The sequence below is a fragment of the Homarus americanus genome, unplaced genomic scaffold (genome assembly GCF_018991925.1).
Source record: "Homarus americanus isolate GMGI-L3 unplaced genomic scaffold, GMGI_Hamer_2.0 scaffold20465, whole genome shotgun sequence".
In the NCBI taxonomy this organism is placed as follows: domain Eukaryota; kingdom Metazoa; phylum Arthropoda; class Malacostraca; order Decapoda; family Nephropidae; genus Homarus; species Homarus americanus.
The window spans coordinates 4,298,910-4,323,994 of NW_024756914.1; the positions used below are offsets into that span (position 1 = coordinate 4,298,910).

A 25,085-nucleotide genomic window follows, 5' to 3' on the forward strand; every position below is an offset into this window, starting at 1 on the left:
TATAAATTCATGTATGTATGTATACCCACGTATCTACTTACACGACATTTATAACTGTCTTAAAGAAACCCCGAGTTTATTGTTCTCTCTCTCTCTCTCTCTCTCTCTCTCTCTCTCTCTCTCTCTCTCTCTCATTACCCACCACCAGACTCTTTGATATATCGAGTCTCTCTTCCGTCTCCCGACTTCGTTACAGTGAACGACACGGTCTCTCCTGCGTTCTAATTAAAACTAAAATTTTCCGTCGAACTTTAGCCTGAAATATACTTTCAAGGAACTAACTTCAGCAGGTTTGAATCTGAAGTACAAGACGTTAAACAGATCGATTCAAAGTGGTATTAGAGACAAAATAATCGATTTGCGTGTAATGGGGACGAAATCTGTTCGAATTGGTAATATACAGCACGAAATCGGTCATACTATAGGGCACGAAACAGGTGAATTAACCTGTATAAGGAGTTGGGTGAAGATGATAGGTACAGGGTGTCTGGATGCGGTGTCAGTTATCAGGGGTATGGTGGCTGGCAAAGTAATGAAGAGGAGGTGAGGTAGAAGAGAAGAAAAGAAGGGGAGGAAGACGGGAAAGAAGAAGGAGGAGGAGAAGGAGGAGGAAGGAAGGAAGGCTTGAGAAGGAAGGAAGTAAGAGAGGCAGGGAGGGAAAGAGGGAGGGAAAGAGGAAGATAATAAAATGAGATAGGGGAAGAATAGAGGAGAAGGGGAAGGGTGAGAGGAAAGATAAATGGCAGAGTAAGAATAAAGAGGAAGGGAGAAAAGAGTAAGGAAAGTTAGAAAGAGGAGACGAAGACATACGAGTGAAAGGAAAAGGAGGAAGACTAAAGAAGAGGAATAGATGAAGGAAAGAACATAAATGAAGGGAGTGGAAAAGGAAGAAAGGGAGGAGGAGGAGGAAGGGAGAGAGGAGGAGGACACCTGGACCAATAAACCACTTATTCAATAGACCTATCCCTCTCTCCCTCTCTCCCTCTCTCTCTCTCTCTCTCTCCCTCCTTTACTCCCTCTTCTCTCCTTCCTACCCCCTTTTCCGTTGACTCCCCCTTCCTTTTCCCCTTCCCCCTTTCCTTTCACTCCCTCCCCCCCTTTCCTTTCATTCCCCCCTCCCCCCCCCGTCTACCGCTGGGAGACAAACCACAATTTCCCCGGACAGACAAAACCGCAGGCGGGGGGGGAGGGGGGAGGGGGAGAGGGGGGGAAGGAAGGGAAAGGAGTGGAGGGAGGAAGGAAGGAGGTGAGGAGGGGGGGATCAGGAGGAGAGAGAAGGTAAACCATGATGGTCAGGTGAACAGGTGAGAAGGGAGAGAGAGAGGAGGAGGAAGAGGGGGGGAGCAGTTGAATTATTGGATAAGATTGAGGAGGAGGAGTGAAAGAGGAGGGAAGGAAGGAGGGAAGAGGAGGGAAGGTGAAGCAGGTGTTTAAAAGAGAGATAAGAGGGACAGGTGAGGAAGACAGAGGTAGGAAGGAGGGATGGAAGGAGGGGGACGGATGGAGGGAGGAAGGAAGGAGAGGAGGAGGGAAGGGAAGGAGGATGGAAGGAGGGACGGATGGAGGGAGGGGAGGAAGGAGGGAGGGAAGGGGGAGGAAGGTGGGAAAGGTTAAGGGAGGGAAGAATAGAGGAGGAAGGAGTAAGGATAATTAGGGGAAGGAGGGAAGGGTAAGAGGGAGGAGGGGAGAGAAGGGAAGAAGTGAATAGAAGATGAAGGGGAGGAAGAGAATAGGGGAAGTTGGGAGGGGGGAAGGTAAAGGAAGGAGAAGGTTGGAGGAAAGAATAGGGATGAGGGGGGAGAGGGTAGGAATAGGGGGAGGGAAGGGAAGGAGTGGGGAGAAGGAAGGAGTAGGGAGGAGTGGAGGGTAGGGGAAGACGGAGAAGGTAGAGGAGGGAGGAGGGAGGAGTAGGGAGGAGGGTAGATATGCAAATGAGCCACTTAATGTATTAAATGGTGCGGGTCATAAATAAGGGAATGATCACACCCGGTTTATTTGACCTGAACACCTGGTCTGTCAACACGCCCACCCACCCACTGTACTCCATTGTTACAGTGGTGTTATGTTACAGTGGTGTTACAATGGCGGTATGGTGTGTTACAGTGGCGGTGTGTTATTACAGTGGTGGTGTGTTACAGTGATGGTGTTACAGTGGTGTTATGTTACAGTGGTGTTATGTTACAGTGGTGTTGTTGTGTTACAGTGGTGATGTTATAAGAGTGCCAGACTTCCTTATACAACTATATACAAACTACCAGGTACCAATCAATGCTACCTTGTTACAGTGGTACTATGCACCCCCTCGTACCACTGGAGTTGACATAGTTGACCTTGGCATCACTCATTAACCTTCAATTACGCCATGACAGTACCAACACCTGCCATGACGGTACCAACACCTGCCATGACGGTACCAACACCTGCCATGACGGTACTAACACCTGCCATGACAGTACCAACACCTGCCATGACAGTACCAACACCTGCCATGACAGTACCAACACCTGCCATGACAGTACTAACACCTGCCATGACAGTACTAACACCTGCCATGACAGTACCAACACCTGCCATGACAGTACTAACACCTGCCATGAACAGTACCAACACTATTGTAATTTGTTAAATGACTATTACTGTGAGGTGAGACACTTAAAGCTTTTAGAGAGAGAGAGAGAGAGAGAGAGAGAGAGAGGACTGGTCTACAGGGGGTTGAGACGTGGTGTGGGCGGTGTCGTGTCCTCAGCACCACCAGGTCGATCTCCACCTACTGTAGGAGTGTGGTGTACACCGCCGTACTTATACACCAAACTCCGTAACACCATAACTATATGTATTGTTTTAGGTTTTAAAGTCGCTAGTTAATGATGGTACTCCCAGGAGTCAGGTCACACTCAACCTGGGTCACTCTCCCGCCTCATTACCTGTGAGGGCCTCACCTCCACCTGCCCAATTTCACCTATCCATCTGTTAATTGAGCCTTCATTTACGGTATTTTCGTATCTCGTATCTGGTTCACTGTTCTTTATATATATATATATATATATATATATATATATATATATATATATATATATATATATACCGCCGTATGTAAACACACACACACGCACACTTTTGCACATAAAAAATAATGAGAGTAAATTATGCTACCTCCAAGATATCATGCAGGAGGGGGGAGGAAAAAGGGGGGTAGGGTGAAGGGGATGGGAAGGGGTAGGAGTGAGAGGGAGGAAGGGGAGGGACAAGCCTCATTACCCCGGTACACAAATTACAGCGCCACCATTAAAGTATTGCGGCAGGGGTTTTACTGAGGTTCAGGGGGGCAGGGGTTGTTAGGGGAGGGGTGAGGGGAAGGGGAGGAAGGGGCCACCGACCCCTAATTATACCGTGGACGATCAGGTACACCGCCTCACACGATGTTAACTTTAATGATGTCAGAACTACGGTCGTTAGTGGGGGTGTGGAGGAAGGGGGAGTGGGGTCATGCATGGGGTGGAAGAGTGGAGGAGGGATGGTGAGAGAGGTGTGGAGGGGAGGAGAGGTCACACTTAGGGAGGGAGAGTGAAGGAGGAAGGGTGAGAGGGGTTGGAGAGGGAGACGGAGAGTGAAGGAGGAGAGTGGAAGAGGAGAGTGAAGGTGTGAGAATACGATTAGTGCATGGATGTATGTATGTATGTATGTATGTATGTATGTATGGTATGCCTGCTATATACATGTATAAACACACACACACACAAACAAACATGTGTGTATGAGACCAGACAGTGTTGACAGCTGGGGTCTAAGAGGGCGAGTTTTTTCCCCCCAGTATATATATAAGAGAGACAGTGTGTGCCCAGGGGGGTGGGGTAGTGTGGGGATGGAGGGGGCAGGGGGGTGGGGTAGGTGTAGTGTAGGAGTGGGGTGGGGTGAGTTGGGGTTGGGGGTGGGCTAGTGGGGGTTAGGGGTGGGGTTGGAGGAGAACTGAACAACAGCCTCCTTTCACTCCGTTCTCGTCACACACACACACACACACACACACACACACACACACACACATGTCACACAACACACACACCTCATTTGCCTGGGCGTTGGTCAGGCTGAAGAACACGGCACGAGAACATAACACAACACATCACACGGCACGAGAACAACACAACACAACACACGGCACGAGAAGGCACGAGAACACAACAGAACACATCACACTGCACGAGAACACAACAGAACACATCACACGGCACGAGAACATAACAGAACACATCACACGGCACGAGAACACAACAGAACACATCACACTGCACGAGAACACAACAGAACACATCACACGGCAAGATAACACAACAGAACACATCACACGGCAAGATAACGAGATATAACACTCTCCTTCCCCCTCTATCCATTCCCCCATCCCCCCCTCTATCCTTCCCCTCCTCATAACACATTTACATTCCTCAACGTCCGTGATCAGTCGCATCCTCACCACCACGATTGACAGTTCACTCATATATTTTTCACTACCTCATAAATATATCACCCACCTATAACACTCCCCTATACATATAACACTTACCTATAACACTTACCTATAAAACTCACCTATAATTCACAACCCTAAATATTACACCTATAATTCACAACCCTAAATATTACGACTCTGTGTAGTTATTTTACTGAGGCCCTAAAATTTCAACCAAATGTGAGTATGTGTGTAAGATGACAACACTAGGCGGGGTTCCAACACACCACCCTGGATGACCCCTCTACGTCACAGCTATTCGAATATTGGCTATGACTTAGACTTCAGCTAACAGATACCATATCACAACCACACTGAATTGTGGCTACGACTTGGGCGAACACAGTTACATCAATGTTGTGTTCGTCTCTCTCTCAGCGCGGAGCTTAAGTGAGGAACAAAAATAAAATAAATAGGATGTTTTTTTTACCAACGAAATATCATTGACAGAGAAAGGAAAGTATGGAGCTTCGGAATTTAAATTTTCTCTTTTCAATATATACGTAACATCGTCTCAGCCTTTATAGCATGTTAAATATAAGCCTTATATATTATTGAAGGATTATATATATTTAATATTTCCCTCTCTATTATATATTGAAAAATTGGTTAAATAAATATTCAGATAGATGAGAGTAATTGATTTAGTTTGGTAAGAGTTAAGTAATAAGCTAAAATAAATTCATCGATTTATATAAATGTTATTCTATACTTTATTAGAAAAAAAATATAGATAAAACTAGGTCATCCGGAGTCACACACATACAAATACCTGACCTAGTGACTTGACCTGTTGTCACACACACACACACACACACATTGACTCTCAAGAATTTCCTCCTCTGTGTGTGTGTGTGTGTGTGTGTGTGGTGTAATCAGTAATACAAGTACATATAAGTATCAGGTTCACTTTTCTCATATAAGTAGTACTGTATATAACATGTAAGTAATATAAATACAATATAACTAAGAGATATAAGTAAATATAACTATCAGGCCATATTATAAGTAACATATAAGTACAGTAACATAACTACGAATCATTCAAGTATAAGTATTATAAGTGAAATAGAAGCATTATAATCAGCTTACGTAAAATATATGCCTTATATGTAAAATATCAATACATAAGTAATTTCTAAGTATTATAAGTGACCGACCTTATAAGACCACATCAACACTGACGAAATAAAATCTAATATATCACATTACTGTAATAAAACCAATATAATACTACCAGTGTTTTATGGCTGTGTTACGTACGCTTAAACCACTGAGGATGATGGTTTAATACAACTAGGGATGATGGTTTAGTTCTGAGGAATGATGGTTTAGATTTGGGGGTGGTGGTTTAACTCTCAGGATGATGGTTTAGTTCTGAGGAATGATGGTTTAAATTTGGGGGGTGGTTTAATTCTGAGGATGATGGTTTAACTCTCAGGATGATGGTTTAATTCTGAGGATGATGGTTTAACACACCTGGAGATGATGGTTTAACCCCCTAAGAATGATAGTTAAACACCCGGAGATGATGGTTTAACCCCCTAAGAATGATAGTTAAACCCCCGGAGATTGATGGTTTAACCCCTTTATAATGACAACATACACAGTCGTCCTCTAAGAAATAATACAATATTCGGTTTTATTTATTTTTTTACTATAAACTAAAACAAAATCGTCCTAAAAAAATAAACAATATATAATGTGAATTAACCTGTATATATAATTTTTTAATAGACATATAGGAATTAATAGTTTTATTCACTTACATTTATTTGTCTTTGATTTCCGATTTTGTTTCTTTTATTTTCATCAGAATAATTTAATTTATTTTTTTCTTCCTAATAAACGAACTTTTTTCATCTCTTTAATTCTTTCGTTATTTAATCATACGAGTTATTTTTTTTCTGTAATTTTCAATAGTATTTTTTTTTTCAAGTTTTATTTTTTAGTCTTTGTCATTGATAATAATTTTAGCTCTTGTTTAATCCTTATGTATGTATGTATGTATGTATGTATGTATGTATGTATGTATGTATGTATGTATGCTTAAAATCTATATCACTCTGTATTTAACTCCTTTATTACCAACAATCAACAAAACCTAACTTTTACTCACTCTTTTATTCACAACTTTTACATTTGTTTTCGGGGGGTATTGTAAATCATCATTATTTTATTTATTTTTTTACAAAGGGTGACACAAAGAGTATTTACGTGTGGGAGATTAATAACACGTATATATTAATCCCTTTACCGTTGTCTTTTTCAAATTATACGTATTTAAATCTCTGGTCGGATTAGTTTGCCGGATTTCCCTGTTTTATGTCGCCGGTGTCTGATTGGTGTTGTTTATATGAGATTAGTGCAGAGTTAGGGAGGTGGAAGAGGAGGTGGAAGGGTAAGAAAGGAAGAAGGGGGGGAGGGAGGAAAGGAGGAAGAAGAGGAAGAAGAGGAAGAAGAAGGGAGGAGGAGGAGGAGGAGGAGGAGGAGGAGGAGGAGGAGGAGGAGGAGGTTGGGTACTGGGTCGGAGGCATTAATAATTACTATACTGCCAACAGGAGACCATCACCGGAGAAAACCTTTTTTTTTAACTTACGCCAGACGACATTTCACACAGCACCGCCCACCACGCCCACAGTTGTATTTACCGTCGATAGCACCGCCCACCACGCCCACAGTTGTATTTACCGTCGATACACCTAACCTAACCTAACGTAACCTAACCTAACGTAACCTAACTTAACTTAACTTAACTTAACCTAAGTATTAATTTCACTTTTGTATGTGTGTGTGGAGGGGTATGTATGTATGTATGTATGTATGTATGTATGTATGTATGTATGTATGTATGTATGTATGTGTGTGGAGGGGTAAGTGTGTTTGTGAGTATGTATGTGAGTATGTATGTATGTATGTATGTATGTATGTATGTATGTATGTATGTGTGTGTGTGTGTGTGTGTGTATAGTGTCTGTATGTATGTATGTATGTTTTATAAATGCAGAAAATCATACACTAATAAAAAAATGATCATGGTTTAATTATTCATACTTGAGATACAATTAGGTTAGGTTAGGTTAGGTTAGGTTAGCCACTATGACCTTTAACTCAAGTCTAAAACAATGTATGGTGACTACAAAGAATTAAACCTTTGAATATAAACCCAAGAATTAAACCTTTGAATTTAAACCCAAGAATTAAAGCTTTGAATTTAAACACTAGAATTAAACCTTTGAATTTAAACCCAAGAATTAAACCTTTGACTATAAAACTTTTTGAACAGAAACACAAGAATAAACTTTTGATAATAAATTGTGGCGTTCATAATTATAGGCGTTCAGTCACAAGTTCTTTAAGTTTTTACAGATCATAGTTACAAGCGTTCAAAAAATAGAGCGTTCACAGCCCAAAAGTTCAAAATTTATGAGTTCACAGTTCCGAGCGTTCACAGCCAAAAAAAAAAGTTCAAAATTAGATTATTTACAGTTCAAAACGCCCAAAAATATACCATACACAACTACAAGCGATTCACTACTATACCGTTCATATCTACAAGCGTCTATAATTGCAGCGTTCATAGTTACGGTGTTCAAAATGACGCAATACTGTACTAGATCAGTGTTCAACATATGTGTATAGTTGGTGAAGCACGCAGAGCTATATCAAGTTCCAGCGTTCAGAACACTCACAGTTCACCTCAGTGCTACCAAGTTCCAGCGTTCAGAACACAGAGTTCACCTCAGGGCTACCAAGTTCCAGCGTTCAGGACACACAGAGTTCACCTCAGGGCTACCAAGTTCCAGCGTTCAGGACACACAGAGTTCACCTCAGGGCTACCAAGTTCCAGCGTTCAGAACACACAGAGTTCACCTCAGTGCTACCAAGTTCCAGCGTTCAGAACACACAGAGTTCACCTCAGGGCTACCAAGTTCCAGCGTTCAGAACACACAGAGTTCACCTCAGGGCTACGTATCTGAGAATGAACTTGCGTAACTAACTCTCCGTGGAAAGCTTGATAGTGGTAGTGTTAGTAGATAGTGGTAGTAACGGTGTCGTGGTAGTAACGGTGTCGTGGTAGTAACGGTGTCGTGGTAGTAACGGTGTCGTGGTAGTAACGGTGTCGTGGTAGTAACGGTGTCGTGGTAGTGACGGTGTGGTGGTAGTGGTTTTGTTAATATATAATGGAATAGGTGGAAATAGCTAATGGTAATAAATAGTGGTAGTGTGGTAGTAAATAGTGGTAGTGTGGTAATAAATAGTGGTAGTGTGGTAGTAAATAGTGGTAGTAGATAGTGGTAGTAACGGTGTGGTGGTAGTGGTTTTGTTAATATATAATGGTATAGGTGGAAATAGCTAATGGTAATAAATAGTGGTAGTGTGGTAGTAAATAGTGGTAGTAGACAGTGGTAGTGTGGTAGAACAAGACACATCACCGACCTACTGATAATAACTTCCTTGGAATCCCGGAGGAAGGGGGGGGGGAGACATCCGGGGTTTGATGATAATGTGAGGAAGAGGAGGAAGAGGAAGAGGAGGAGAGAGGAAAGAGGAGGAAGAGGAGGAGGAGGAGGCTAACCGGGAAGGAGGAATAAGATAAATAATAATAATAATAATAATAATAATAATAATAAAGCCTCTCTCTCTCTCTCTCTCTCTCTCTCTCTCTTTCCGGGTGACAAACAAACACACACACACACACACACACATATACAGACATGTGCACACAATTACACGCACACAAACGCAAAAACCAACATAGACAGCCATAATTACCGGCATAACCAACCACCCCCCCCCCCGGCTCTAACGACGCCCTCACAAAAACAAAAACAAACACACAAATCTCCGACGCGTCCACGACAAGACAAGATTTAAACGCGTTCATGACACGTTTAAACACCTTCACATGTTCAAAAACGTTGGAAATTTGATTAAACGCATCCAATCGAATATGCGTATGTAAGGGAGGCAGGAGGGGGGCTGGGATGATTTGAGAACGCATAACTATGGTGTCACACTAACGCATTAATCACCCACATACGCATATCCAACGATGACATTAACGCACTGATTAACCCATGCGTCGTGTAAATCCAGGGGTATCATAAACGCATAGATCACCCCATGCGTGCCAGGAGCGCATGTCCAGGGTGTCATTAACGCACAGATCGCTCCATGCGTGCGAGAAACGTGTCATTTTCCCAGGGACCAACACTAACGCTGTCAAGGCTCGCGTGCTGAGTTTTTCCTATTCATCAATTGTCGTGTGTGATAAATTCTCGTTCTTATGCCCCGTCTCCCACTCATCCCTGGCTGAGTGGTGGTGGTTGTGGTGGTGTTGTGAGTGGTTGCTATTGTTGTTGGTTGTTGGTGGTATAATTATGTAGTTATGACTGTAGTGGTGGTGGTTACGTATTGATAGTAGTAGAATGGTAGCAAGAACGATGGTTGTAGTAGCGATGGTAGTGATAGAATGTCTGCAAGAACGATAGTGGTAGTAGTGGTGATTGTGGTAGTAGTGGTGGTAGTGATAGAATGTCTACAATAACGCTGGTTGTAGTAGTGGTAGTAGTGGTAGTAGCAAGAACAATGATGTGGTAATTATGGTGGTGGGAGACGTTACTAATGATGAGGGAGGGAAGTAGGGTTGGGGGGAGGGGGGGAGGGGGGGGGAGGGTGAGGGAGGTGGGGGAGGGAGGTGGGAGGGGGGGAGGGGGTTGGGGAAAAAGGGAGGGGAGGGAGGGGGGGGGGAGGGGGGAGGTGAGGGAGGTGGGGAGGGTCAAGGAGGGGTGAGGGATAAGGAGGGAGGAGGAGGGAGGGAGGGAGGGAGGAGGGGGAGGTTAGGGTCTGGGAGGGAAGGGAGGGGACAAGTCGTGAATTTGACACTAGCGGACACCTGGGGACACCACTGCCCCCACCTCCCACTGACCTGCTGTACACACACACACACACACACACACACACACACAGCCCTGGCTTATGTGAGTTTTACCTCTTGTGTATGTAGTGCCTTCATGTATACTATAACCGTATGAATATCATGACTGCCTTTATTTATATGCACATGAGTGTAAGAATGTGTGTATGTATATCCTATAGTATATACAAAGATGTTATTGTGTACATATATGTTTGTGTGTATCTGGGTATGCATGTATGTACAGCTGTGTATACATGTCAACGACTGTGTGTCACCCCATGTTAGTGCACAGAATAACATCATGAACACCTCCAACACCTCCTCCCACACCTCCCCCCCCCACCCCCACCCACTCCTCCCCACCCACTCCCCCACCCTCCCCACCCACACCTCCCCACCCACTCCTCTCCCACCCCACCAACACCTCCCCACCTACCTCCCCCACCTCCACCCACACCCCCCTGGTCCCCCTCCCCAGATCCCCCTCATCATCCTCCTCCCTTCCTACTCATAAACATCCCCCATTCACCCTGCCGACAGCCCCCCCCAGGCCGTCCTTCCTCCCGGGGTGTACATTACCAGTGCCTGCACTATAGAGTCCGGCGCGGTGATTTAGGGGGGGGCTGCCACTTGCGACCCTCGGTGGGCTCATGTCTGCTGCTTGCGTCAGGTTCCATGGGTGGGGGGTGGGTGGGGGGGAAGTGCCACGCGTGGCACCACCTGTGTGTGTGTGACATCGAGGAGGGGTTGAAGGAAAGGGTGTGGGTGAAAGGAGGTGAAGGAGGTGGGGGAGGAAGGGAGGGCGAGGGTAAAGGAAGGTGGGGGGGGGAACTTACATGACGGGTGAGGGGAGAGGGAGAGGAAGAAAAATCCGGAGGAAGGAGGGTGAGGGGGGGAGGAGGAGGAGGGAAGGAGGAGGGGTCATTGCGTGAGGAGGGGTGAGGGGTAATGGGAGAGGATAATGAAGGATAAGGGCTAGTGAGGAATGTAAGAATGAAGGGGGGGGTAGGAAGTGAGGGACTAATGAGGAACAGGGAGGAAGAGAGAGAGAGAAGAGAGAGAGAGAGAGAGAGAGAGAGAGGAGAGAGAGAGAGAGAAAGAGAGAGAGAGAGAGAGAGAGAGAGAGAGAGAGAGAGAGAAAATTTTTACATATTAACTCCATAATCAAACCAACTATTCTCAACAACCCCAACCAACATCCCCCATTCCCTTCAACCCCATTCCCACCTATCTCTTCAACCCCTCACCTTCACAACACCTCCTCCCCATCCACCCTAATGACAGAATCATCTAACCTTCCATATATAATTCACAGATTTTTAACATTTCAGTGTGTGTGTGTGTGTGTGTGTGTGTGTGTGTGTGTCTGTGTGTGTGTGTGTGTGTGTGTGTGTGTGTGTGTGTGTGTGTGTGTGTCTGTGTCTGTGTGTGTGTGTGTGTGTGTGTGTGTGTGTGTGTGTGTGTGTGTGTGTGTGTGTGTGTGTGTGTGTGTGTGTGTGTGTGTGTGTCTGTGTGTGTGTGTGTGTGTGTGTGTGTGTGTGTGTGTCTGTGTGTGTGTGTGTGTGTGTGTGTGTGTGTGTGTGTTTTGGATGAGCGCGGGGGTGGGGGGTGAGGGGGGGTAGAGAGTAGGAGGAGGAGGGGAAAGATATAGGGGAATTAAGGGTAGGGAAGTGTAGGTAAGGGGTAAGAATGTATAGAGAGAGAGTAGGGGGTTGGGGGGTGGAGGGGGGAGGGAGGAGGAGGGGGGGGAGGATGGAGTGTGGGCTGTGTGTTAATGAACTTTATTCTAAATTCAGCATTGGGCAAGAATTATGCATGAGATATGACTCCATGAATGTATTCAGGATTTAAATATAAATAATGAATGCACTCGCAGTCACAATGATTTTCAATTCAAAATATCACACAGAGAGGGACCACCTACTATTAACATTGGTGGGTAGGGGAAGGGTGGGGAGGGGAGGTGGGTAGGGGAAGGGTGGGGAGGGGAGGTGGGTAGGGGAAGGGTGGGGAGGGGAGGTGGGTGGGGGAAGGGTGAGGGGAGGTGGGGAAGGGAGGGACCACCTACTATTAACGTCATGGGATATTGACGTAAGTATCGCCACGTTAATGACACACCCATTAAATCCCATGCATACTAATCCTCTCCCCCTATGTACAAATCCTAGCTATAAATCCCGCCCTATAACCTTGATCCTATGTATATAAATCCTGGCTGTAAATCCCTCCCTCCATTCCCCCATTTACCTCACTACCTCAGTTTCCCCACATATAAATCCCAGTTACAAATCCCTCCCTACATCCCTCTCTCCATGTATAAATCCTGGCTATAAATCCCCCTCTATCCATCCCTACATATATGAGATCAGTCATGGGAGTGAGGAATGTTTCTCATGGCATATACTGTAGCTCCTATGAGGGAAATTTTACTTACGATATGATACAGTCTTTAAGTATCTTTTAAATGTACTAATTAAAGGTTAAGAATTATAGTAATGTATAATCCTATATGTTAAATCAGAGTTAAAATCCCATTAACATGTAAATAAAAAATAAAAACAAACGTATAATTTATGACTTTAAATCCCACTAATAAAGGTTTAAATCCCATATAATATATAACTCAAAGGTTTAAATCCCACTACAAATGAGTAAATCACAAGCAGGAGTCTTATTACATCTACTGACAAGGGGGTTACAATCTACCGACAGGGGGGGGGGGGAAATTCTACTTTTTGCTCTACTTACAAATCAACACAAAATGGTACTTAGGCATAATGCGAGGGTGAAATATTAACATCAAGGTATTCAATTCCTTTCAAACGTGTCAATTAAGTGTAAAGAGGACAGACAAGGTTAAAAGTAGGATTAACCTCTCTCTCTCTCTCTCTCTCTCTCTCTCTCTCTCTCTCTCCTTCCTACACGTCTGGAGGCGTGAGAGGTATTTACCTGGCCTAATGAGCGTAATGCGGACCAATTACCGGCAGTAATGACGAGAGAGGTCACGTGGGTGTCGCAGTGTCACGAACACCTGCGCGTGGGCCGCCGGTACCTGCGCCAGGGTGGTGAGTACTGCGCCGTCAATATCGGTACAAAAGTGGTCGATAACTGCGCCGACAGAGTTAAGGGCACCTGCGCATGAACAGTTCGCTATACCCCCCCCCCCCACCTCACCTCCTAGTACCCCCAGGTAGCGTTAGGGTGTTTAATCTTCAGGTGAAATAAGGTGGAGGGTTAAGCTTCAGGTGAAATAAGGTGGAGGGTTAATCTTCAGGTGATCCGGATAATTTTTTTTTATCCGTCAAGACCCTAAAATAATGGTTATCGAACTGGCCCTTAATAGTCCTGACCTCGAAGTCCCTACCCGGCTGTCCTTCGATCCGAGAGAGAGCAGACACACGGACAGACAGACATACAAACAACCAGACAGATATACAGACAGACATACGGACAGAAGGGCGGATGGACGCAGGTGGTTAGGTCAGGTATTGTTTGCTTAGGTCAGGTCATGTTTGGACCAATTACTACTGAGGTTTATTTGACCAAAGACCAGTGTGTGTGTGTGTGTGTGTGTGTGTGTGTGTGTGTTTGATAGTTTTTATTTTGTGAATTTATATGTATAAACTACGCGAATTTATGTGTGCAAATGTATATATATATATATATATATATATATATACAGTATATATATTGACTAATAATAGTAAACTATATAAATTCACCATCATAGTAATAAACACACGGACTTATTAGGTTAGGTTAGGTTAGGTTAGGTTAGGTTAGGTTAGGTAAGGTAAGGTTAGGTTAGGTTAGGTTAGGTTAGGTTAGGTACATCTATATAAATTCCAACCCCAAAAATCAGACTTATATAAATTTCAAAATCAAAATCTTTAGTTGCTCAAAGTGGGAAAGACTCGAACAACATATTAGAACCTAAAGTTAGACGAAGCCAAAATTTAGAAACTTTTTACGTAGGAATTAGAAATATTTTACAAAGATACTCTTGAGTAAATCCAATGTGAATCAATAGAGAGGCTCAAGAGGCCCTCTGTTGAGCACCTGTTAAAGCCCTCTGTTGAACACCTGTTAAAGCCCTCTGTTGAGCACCTGTTAAGGCCCTCCGTTGAACACCTGTTAAAGGTCTCTGTTGAACACCTGTTAAAGCCCTCTGTTGAGCACCTGTTAAAGCCCTCTGTTGAACACCTGTTAAAGCCCTCTGTTGAACACCTGTTAAAGCCCTCTGTTGAGCACCTGTTAAAGCCCTCTGTTGAACACCTGTTAAAGCCCTCTGTTGAACACCTGTTAAAGCCCTCTGTTGAACACCTGTTAAAGCGTCATTGTTGCGAATTAAGTTTTTCCACGAGGTTGAATTATATGACAGCGACCGTTTACTGTCCTACCTTATATCACACACACACACACACACACACACACGGGGACATTTCTTGAGAGTCTGAGGCACAGTACCCCCAGAATTATATGAAAAATACCAGGGGTTAATTAGCCCCCCGTGTCGATGAGTTTCCTAACCTATATCAAAGATGCACGAGAACACACCCCCTTTTGCAATCTATCCATCTATCTATCTATCTATCCACTACTGCACTGTCCACCTTATCAATAATTCAAAAGGTCCCTCTCTGACCTTACGACTGATCTATACCCAAGCTTATGTAACTCTACCCTCCGTCCATCCATCTATCCATCCAACCATCCAGTGAACTTCCCACCTTATCTATAATTTAGAATGGCATCGCCTGACCTTATTATTGAGGCTGGCTAAGTTTAGCTAAGCTGGACTTCCTCTAGTAATCTATCCATCTATTTATCCACTTATCCATTTACCTTCTGCGAAATATCCATCCATACTACCCACAGCCATCAAACTTATCCATGTCACATATTCCCTCATCCATCCACCCATCTATACATCCAGGTATCATCCATCCATCCATCTCTATCCTTAACGAGCTTTAATTAACTAGAATACAGGTAAACAGAGAGAGAGAGAGAGAGAGAGAGAGAGAGAGAGAGAGAGAGAGAGAGAGAGAGAGAGAGAGAGAGAGAGAGAGAGAGAGAGAGAGAGTTTTATTGATCAGGTAGGTTGTCCTCTCCCCCTCCCCTTCCCTCTCCTACCTACCCCCCCCCACCAACACCTCCCTCACACCTATTACCTTTACAATCATCTGGTACCAGGAGAGTCGTCAGCCACTTACCTAAGAAAGAAAGAAAGAAAGAAAATTATTAACCACTAAAATACAAAATAAAAACACAAATGTAAATAATAAGTGATAATAGAAATAAAACACACACAAACACCTGTCTAAATCCATACACAAACACCTGTCTAAATTCATACACAAACGCCCACTTTATCTTATGTTTATCTGACAGTAATAAGGTGAAAAAATGACTGAGATAAAAATATGACAAAGAGACAGACATCCACACACCTCTGACGCTCCCCCACCCACTCATACACACGCACATACATACATACATACATACATACATCACAGGTACCAACTCATCGTAAGGGATCATTAACACACCTTTAATTAAATAGGGCGTTTACCTGGGTCGTGGGTGATGGGTGGGTGAAGGGGTGGTGGGTGGGTGGAGGATGATGGGTAGGTGAGGGGTTGGTGGAGGGTGAGAGGGTGATATTTGGATGAGATGGTGGTGGGTGAAATGGTTGATGAGGAGGAGGAATGAAGGAGATTGCATGAGTAGATGGATAACGTAGATAATAATGAGTAAAACGAATGAGTCAACAAACCACAACACAACCCTGAAACAATCTCCCTTTAACTATTAACTACTCAAATGATATCAAATGACCCATAGAATTAGTTTTATATCCTACAGGTAAAAAAAATATCACACACACACACACACACACACACACACACACACACACACACACACACACCTGTATCCAATCACCCATACACAGGTATTTTTTCCCCCTCATTGTGACCAAAGAGTTTAATAATGTATTTTATTCCTGGTTTAAGTATTGCTCATATCAAAGAACAGGTGTGTGTGTGTGTGTGTGTGTGTGTGTGTGTGTGTGTGTGTGTGTGTGTGTGTTTAATACTCAATTGGATGGGTTAATGAGCTGTGGCTTGTAATTAAACAACTCCATTAATAAAGTTATAAATATTGTTACTGGTAAATTTATTTATATATATATTATGTTTATATAGTGAGATGTGTATTGTTGTGTTTACTTTGTAGGTTATTTAGTGTTTATTTATACGAATTGTACCACCATTACCACTATTACTACCACAATTATATCCGATATCATTCTCATCTTTTTCTTCCATTGCTAGTTGTTCTATACCATTACTATCACCATTATCACCAGCACTACCACTATCGCCACCACTAACAACCACCATTATCACCAGCACTACCACTATCGCCATCACTAACAACCACCATTATCACCAGCACTACCACAATCGCCATCACTAACAACCACCATTATCACCAGCACTACCACTATCGCCATCACTAACAACCACCATTATCACCAGCACTACCACTATCGCCACTGTAACCACCAGCCTATCCTGGCACTACCACTATCGCCATCACCACTAACAACCACCATTATCTGACACACTACCACTATCTGTCACTAACAACATAAGTATCACCAGCACTACCACTATCGCCATCACTAACAACCACCATTATCACCAGCACTACCACAATCGCCATCACTAACAACCACCATTATCACCAGCATTACCACAATCGCCATCACTAACAACCACCATTATCACCAGCACTACCACTATCGCCACCACTAACAACCACCTCTATACCAACACCGCCCACCACCACTTCCACCACCATCACCTGACAGGTATATTTCACGTTATCTCCACAGTCATTAGCTAAATTACCTGGGATAAGAGACACGTTATTTTCTCTCTCTCTCTCTCTCTTTCTCTCTTTTTATCGCTCATCTCTTGCCTCTCTCTTCCTCGTTCTTTGTTGTTCAGTTCTCTTCTTGCGTCGTCTCTCTCTCTCTCTCTCATTTTCTTTTAATTCTCGTATTTAGTTCTATTCTCTCTTTTCTCTCTCTTTCATTCAAATACTCTCTCTCTCTCTCTCTCTCTCTCTCTCTCTCTCTCTCTCTCTCTCCTCTCTCTCTCTCTCTCCATCATTTCCTCCTACCCACTCACCCTCCCTACCCATTGAAAACTATCCACCTATCCACCCATCCACCCATCCACCCATCCACTCATCCACCCATCCACTCAACCATCCTTCCTCATTTCCATTTTCTCATCCCTTTACTCCCCCCCCTCTTTCTCTTGCTCTTTCTCTACCCACATTCATTTCCCTTCGTCCATCTCTCCTCCCCCTTCGTGTGTGTGTGTGTGTGAGTGGTGCGTAGGGGTGATGTGTGACCGTGTGGATGTGGATGTGTAACCGTGTGGATGTGTGACCGTGCGGATGTGGATGTGTAACCGTGTGGATGTGGAGGTGTAACCGTGTGGATGTGTGACCGTGCGGATGTGGATGTGTAACCATGTGGATGTGTGACCGTGTGGATGTGGGAGGATCAAGACTGGGATGACTCTGTTTTGGTTTTAGTACAGTAAACGTAGATCAGTCTGGCCCGATGCTGGGTGATCTATTAAGCTGTTGTTGAAGCTGGATTGCATGTTGCACCTAAACGTTTTTGGGTGTAGTTTTGCAACGTTTGGTTCGTCTGGTGTATTTTTTGCAATATTTTATCGTATTATAAACTTTCTGTATTAGTGTTTTTTTTTGCAATATTTTGGCATTTTCTGCAACATTTGGTGGTGATTTATTTTCAATTTCGTGTAATGTTTTCAATATATTGGCGCATTTTGCAAAGTTTGGTGTATTAAGTCTGATGTATTTTTTAATATACTTAGGTGAATATTACATAAAATATTAATAACAATACCCGATTTAACAGCTTTCCTTAACGGTAGTCAGTTATTCCCGATTTTTTCCTTAATAAATACGCAGACACCCGATTTTCCCCTAAAAGTATGCTAACTACCGATTTCCCCCTCTTAAAAATACGCCAACTCCCGATTTTCACCTTAAAAATACGCCAACTTCCGATTTACCCCTAAAAACGCGATCATTTTTCTGAGGTGAAATAAGAAGATAAAATTATCGGAGGACTGTAGTGGAGACTTCTGTACGTTCATCAGTCATTTAGTGTCACATGAAGCGAGTTCTCTTCAATACAGCTTGCTCTCTTTCTCTCTATCTCTCTTCTCGTTTTCTTACTCCTCCCTTCTCTTCCCCACCAATCTCTCTCTCTCTCTCTCTGTTTAAAAGTTGACATGCGGGTCCTCACAACACCTCTCTACCTTCTCTCCATCTCCATCTTCCTTTCCAACCTTTCCTTCTCTCTCTCTCTCTCCCTCTTCCTCATTCACCCTCCCCCCCTCCTCTCTCTCTCTCTAAATGGGCTTGTCTGGAGCCATCAATCACGCGGAGTACTCTGGAAGGGTTTTATTTCGACATTAATCAATAAATTCTCGTCTCATACACGTTGAAATATTTAATTTTAGGGTGAAATTTCTCTTTCCTACTTCTCCACCCTCCTCCCTCTCTCCTCCTTCTCCACCCTCCTCCCTCCCCTCTCCACCCTCCCTCTCCTTTCAATGCTTGTTAACTTGTTACATTCAAATATATATATATATATATATTTTTTTTTTTTAAATTACGTTCGGTTACATTTGGTTAGGTTAAGATAGGTTAACTAAGGTAACAGCCTGGGTAAGGTAAGTTAATTTAGGTTAGGTTACGTTATGTCAGGTTTTAATTAAAGTAAGGTCGCATCTTTACATTTTCAAATAACTACAAGTAAATATATTGTCTTCAATAAAGCCATTTTTTTTAACTCACGTCGTATGAATACTTAATGTACATAAAATAAATTGCATTATTATCACAAGTATATATTAAGCTGTTAAGTGAATCAACTGTTGAACTAATGTAACACGTGGTACACAGAGTCAACCCCCAAGCCATGTTAAGTAATGTAAGTGTGGGAGAGAGAGACGACACCAGGTCATCGTAAGTCCTTGTAAGTGGTTTATGGACGGAGTCAATCTCTGGTCGCTCGTGTGTTTGTTTACAGTGTAGGAGACTCGGCGTGACGTAATTGTTTACGTCCTGGCAACACCGGTCGGTTGTTTACACTGTAGGATGATCCCCCGCACGTTCAGTGGTGAACAGGGTCGGTCCCCCCCCCCACCCTTAACTTCTGGCGCTCGTTTCAAAGTATTAACTCTACTAATATTGCGTAACTACAACAGCAGCTACTACTACTACTATTACTACTACTACTATTACAACTACTACTCCTAATAACAACAGTGATAATTAATTAAGCTACAAATTCATTATATTCTAAAACTTCAAATTCCAAAGGTTGAAACAAACACTGTAGCTCAACCCAGAATTATCTACATTTCAGACATTCCCAAACATACTATGTAAAGAAAAATAAACAATTTACAAATAACGTACACCCCCTCCCCTTGGCAACGACTCTTTTTTCAACATGTCCTACTGATCACGTGGGTTTGTTTATATCTTCAAAGCCCCCGGGCCATAAGCGTCTAGACACCTCCTCCCCCCCCCACCCCGAACCTCTCCAGAGAGCTCTCCTTTTGTTTCCTCACAATAAGAAATCCCCAAACAAACAAAGAAGATCTGTCCTCATCAGCTGATCACACCCCTTGTTGTTGTTGCGCCCGGGACCACGTGGCTTTGTTTACATAACATCGGAACCTCAAAAACACTCAAGTATTTTTTAGTATTTAAAAAAAAAAAATAAATAAATAAATAAAATAAAACACGTAACTACACTTCATCGTAAATTAAGAAAGAATGCGTACACACACACACACACACACACACACACACACACACACACACACACACACATGTAGGTTATCCGCATCAGCTGACTATGGACTGTGTTGTTATCATCGTGTCGGGAGCACGTGGTTTTGTTTACATGGGGGGGGCCGCCACCATCAAGTCTAGACACGATTTATGAGAGTACTTGGATGACGGTTTTATGGCCTCCTCCACAGGTCGGCTGAGCCTCCCTCCTTCTGCACAACTTACCTCGTATTTCTCCACTACACACACACATACACACGCACACGTACACACACATACACACACGTACACACACGCACACGAACGCACAATCGAGCTACACGGTAATCTTGAGCGCCATGACAGTCTTGCTTATCGCTATGACAATCTTACTTATCGCTATGACAGTCTCCAGGCGACCATAAATAAGTAAAATCCTGTTAATCCCCTCAGTAATCCAGTTTTAATCCCCCTCATAATCCAGTGTTAATCCCCTCAGTAATCCAGTGTTAATCCCCCTCAGTAATCCAGTGTTAATCCCCTCAGTAATCCGTATATCATTTTAATATTCATCTAAATCGACACTAAGAAACACCGCCATTAACATCTTAACTATTCCTAATCCCTCTAGGTCAGCTAAATCTATTCCTAATCCCCCTTAAAGGATTACTAAAACCCGTAAATCCACCTTTACGATTCTTATTCTTTGGAGACTTCAATTAAAAGTTTAAATCCACTTTCAAGGTTTATCTGAAAGTTTAAATCCACTTTCATGGTTTATCTGAAAGTTTAAATCCACTTTCAAGGTTTATCTGAAAGTTTAAATCCACTTTCATGGTTTATCTGAAAGTTTAAATCCACTTTCATGGTTTATCTGAAAGTTTAAATCCACTTATAATGGTATAACTTTTCCATACAGGTAAACTCTCTCTCCCTTTTCCATACAGGTAAACTCTCTCTCCCTTTTCCATATGGGTAAACTCTCTCCCTTCCCTTACAAGTTCTTTCACTCCCTTTCCCCTAAGTAAATTAACTCCCCAACGCTTTAAGGCATCATTCTCCCCCTTTACCTAAAATTATATCTCCCTTTATCTCAACCATTTTAATAATTTATTGATCGTTTCAGCTAAATTATCGTCCTCTCTCTCTCTCTCTCTCTCTCTCTCTCTCTCTCTCTCTCTCTCCTGCCCACTGATAAGCGAATCCTCCCTCCTTAAATTAATCCCCTTACCTCTTCCCACCCGTTAAAAAATCCCCCTTAACGTCTTCCTCCCTTAAATAAATAATCCACCCTTATCTCCACCCTCCTTCACCACCCAACATCTCCCTCTTCCTCCCTTTATCACCAATATCCTACATCCTTCCTCTCACCACCACTACCTCCTTCCCACATCACCATCACTTGCGCTTCCTCCTCCTTCCCTGACCTCCACCTCCTTCCCTCCTTCACCCCCATCTCCTCCTCCCCTCACCATCTCAGGTCACCATCAACACACGCGCCATATTTCACGCCCCCCCCCCCCCGGCGTTCTCTTAAGCGTCTATCTTTTCATCAGCGTGATAATCGCGTTCTGCGTTCTCCCGAGAGCGCTCAACGCCAACGCCAATTAATCCCTAAATCTCCCCCGCCCGCCCGCCCGCCCGCCGCCCACCCCGGTACCTGTTGGCCTTCAACTGGGTCGGGATTTATCGGAGTTTATTATCAATTAGGGAGTTTGTGAAGAGGACAACAAGCAATGAAGGGTGAATTACTGTACGGGGCGGCCTCTTGCCTTCCTACCTGAGGCCTCCTGCAGCACCTTCTGTGGGAGGAATACTTCCTTCTATATTTTTTTTTTAGTGGGGGCCGGTAAATCCTGCCGCCTTAACCCTCCCTCCTTCCCCTACCCCAGCACCCACCCCCACTAGACCCCCGCCCCTCCCCACCCCCTCCCTCCGAGTAACTTCCTCCTCCTCCTCCTCCTCCTCCTCCTCGTCGTCGTCTTTTCGCCTTTTTGTTGACGACGGAAGGGTTACATCATCGTCATCTACGCGTTAAATAGTCATCTTACTTTCCTGGTATCTGGTATTTTATTGTATTTTCCTGGTACTTTATTGTATTTTCCTGGTACTTTATTGTATTTTCCTAGTATTTGGGATTTTTTTTGGTATTTTCGTATATTTTGGGGCAATTTCGTGATTTTTTTTCCCTGAGACAAAACAAAGATGAAAATTTACCCAGAGATTGAACGTAACTCCTGAGGTAAAGGTGTTTGTAGGAGACCCAGGAAAATAAAAGAGACGCACACACAAACACACGTACATACACGGCCAGGAAACGTACATACAGGTAGGATATGTAGGTAAACAGTTAGGAAACGTGCGCATACCGGAAGGACATATGCGTAGTTTAGGACACGTGTGTACAGCCATATTCACACAAATCCACGACACACACACACACACACACACACACACACAATTAAGACACGTACACAAACACAACCAAGACACGTACACACAAAATCAACCAACCACGACACATACACACACACACAAAAACCAAGACACGTACACACAACCAAAACACAACCAAGAGACACACACACACACACACACACACACACACACACACACACACACACACACACACACACACACACACACACACGTACACACACACGACACGTACGCAGAGTCAACCAACCACGGATACACCCCCCCTCCCACCCCACGCCTCACAGTACCTCACCCTGATGAACAAAATGAACACACCACCACCGCCATTACGCCAACACACAGAGCGCGAAGTTGAACAGTTCTCTTGATCATGGGAGCAAGACGCAAACACCAGGCATTATTAGTGAACATTACGGTGCAGTTTTTTCCGTGATAATAACCTATAATAATTATGAGGAGAGAGAGAGAGAGAGAGAGAGAGAGAGAGAGAGAGAGAGAGAGAGAGAGAGAGAGAGAGAGAGAGAGAGAGAGAGAGAGACAACCTTTCATACAATAACAGTACCACCAAAACAACAACAAAACAATAACAACAAGCCAAACTAATAAGAACAAAAGGTAAACAGAACAACAACAACAACAACAACATTATTCTCACAAACCCAAACTAATAACAACAAAAGATAATAACACAGACAGACAGACAGACAGACAGACAGACAGACAGACAGAGAGACAGACAGGTGGAAGACACAGAAAAGGCGAGGAGGAACAGTTTCAAGGATCACCACCTGACACTCGAGGAACACCCAGGTAAGGTAAGGTATTGAGTGGCTGTAGGTAACCCTTTGAGACCGAGGCAGGTAAACTCATCAAGTATTTGTAGATCACTGGGAGAAGGAATTGTTTTTTATTCAATATTTGTCTATATATTTTTTTTCTTCACATTATTGATGCTATAATTTCGTAAATGATATAGACACGAGTAATAATTGAAGCACCTGTAGTTATGACCTTGTTAAATAATGGTTAATAACTTTGGTAATTGAAGCACCTGTAGTTGTGACCTTGTTAAATAATGGTTAATAACTTTGGTAATTGAAGCACCTGTAGTTGTGACCTTGTTAAATAATGATAAATAACTTTGGTAATTGAAGCACCTGTAGTTATGACCTTGTTAAATAATGGTTAATAACTTTGGTAATTGAAGCACCTGTAGTTGTGACCTTGTTAAATAATGGTTAATAACTTTGGTAATTGAAGCACCTGTAGTTGTGACCTTGTTAAATAATGATAAATAACTTTGGTAATTGAAGTACTTAAATCAATCAATCAATCACCATCACTAACATCGATATCTGTCAAAAATTACTACAGTGACCTTTGTATTTTAAGGAACATGACGCAGATGATATTGCAACCTCTCTCTCTCTCTCTCTCTCTCTCCATACCTCGTACACACAAAAACAAAAAGAAAACGAAAAAATATAAAGTTGAACAAGAAAAAAAAAATACATCAAACAAGGTAAAACTACAGTGGTTGTATTCCAGTGGTACACAATGCTTCAAACTTTCATTCTTCTACGCAAAGGTATGGTGCATTTTGGCATAGCTCGGCTAACATGACTCACAGACGGACGGACAAGATGCCAAGATTAGGACAAAAGATTTTAATCCCAATTTTGTCACTAAAGTTGTTACGTTAAATGACAAAAGCATACAAGAGTGGCGGCATACTAAAGTGGTGGCATAGAGTAGGGGGCATACAATAGTGCCGGTATACAGTAGGGGGGCATACAACGGTGATGAACAGTGGTGGCATACAACAGTGATGGCATACAGTAGGGGTAGGGGGGCATACAACAGGAACGGACCAACAGCAGTAAGAAATCCATAAGATGTTTAGTGAGTCCATAGATAATGCCCTGTTGAGGCTCTCTCTCTCTCTCTCTCTCTCTCTCTCTCTCTCTCTCTCTCTCTCTCTTAACAATTCCCCCTCTTTTTTTTATTCATCAATAAGCTAACAACCTTCCCTCTCCCTCTCACCTCCCACTCACTCTCCCCTCCCTCTCACTCCAATAACTCAACACCTTACCTTCCCTCCTTCTCCCTCTCACCCCCCCTCCACTCTCACTCACCTCCCTCTCCTTCTCCCTCCAACAACCCTAACACCCCCCTCACTCTCCCTCTCACCTCCCACTCTCCCTCCAATAACTTAACACCTTCCCTCGCTCCCAATCCCCAAAGCCCTCTCAATAATTCCATCTAGCACGGCCCCTCTAGGCTTGCCGTAATCCCGACACGTGAAACACACTACTG

At 43.4% G+C, this 25,085-nt stretch overlaps 1 protein-coding gene across 11 annotated transcripts in view; it reads right to left on the minus strand.

The window, feature by feature from the left end:
* The window catches only part of LOC121857233, a 257,437-nt gene that overhangs the window by 127,089 nt on the left and 105,263 nt on the right, over positions 1-25,085 (minus strand). The gene's annotated exons all lie outside the window — the stretch shown is intronic.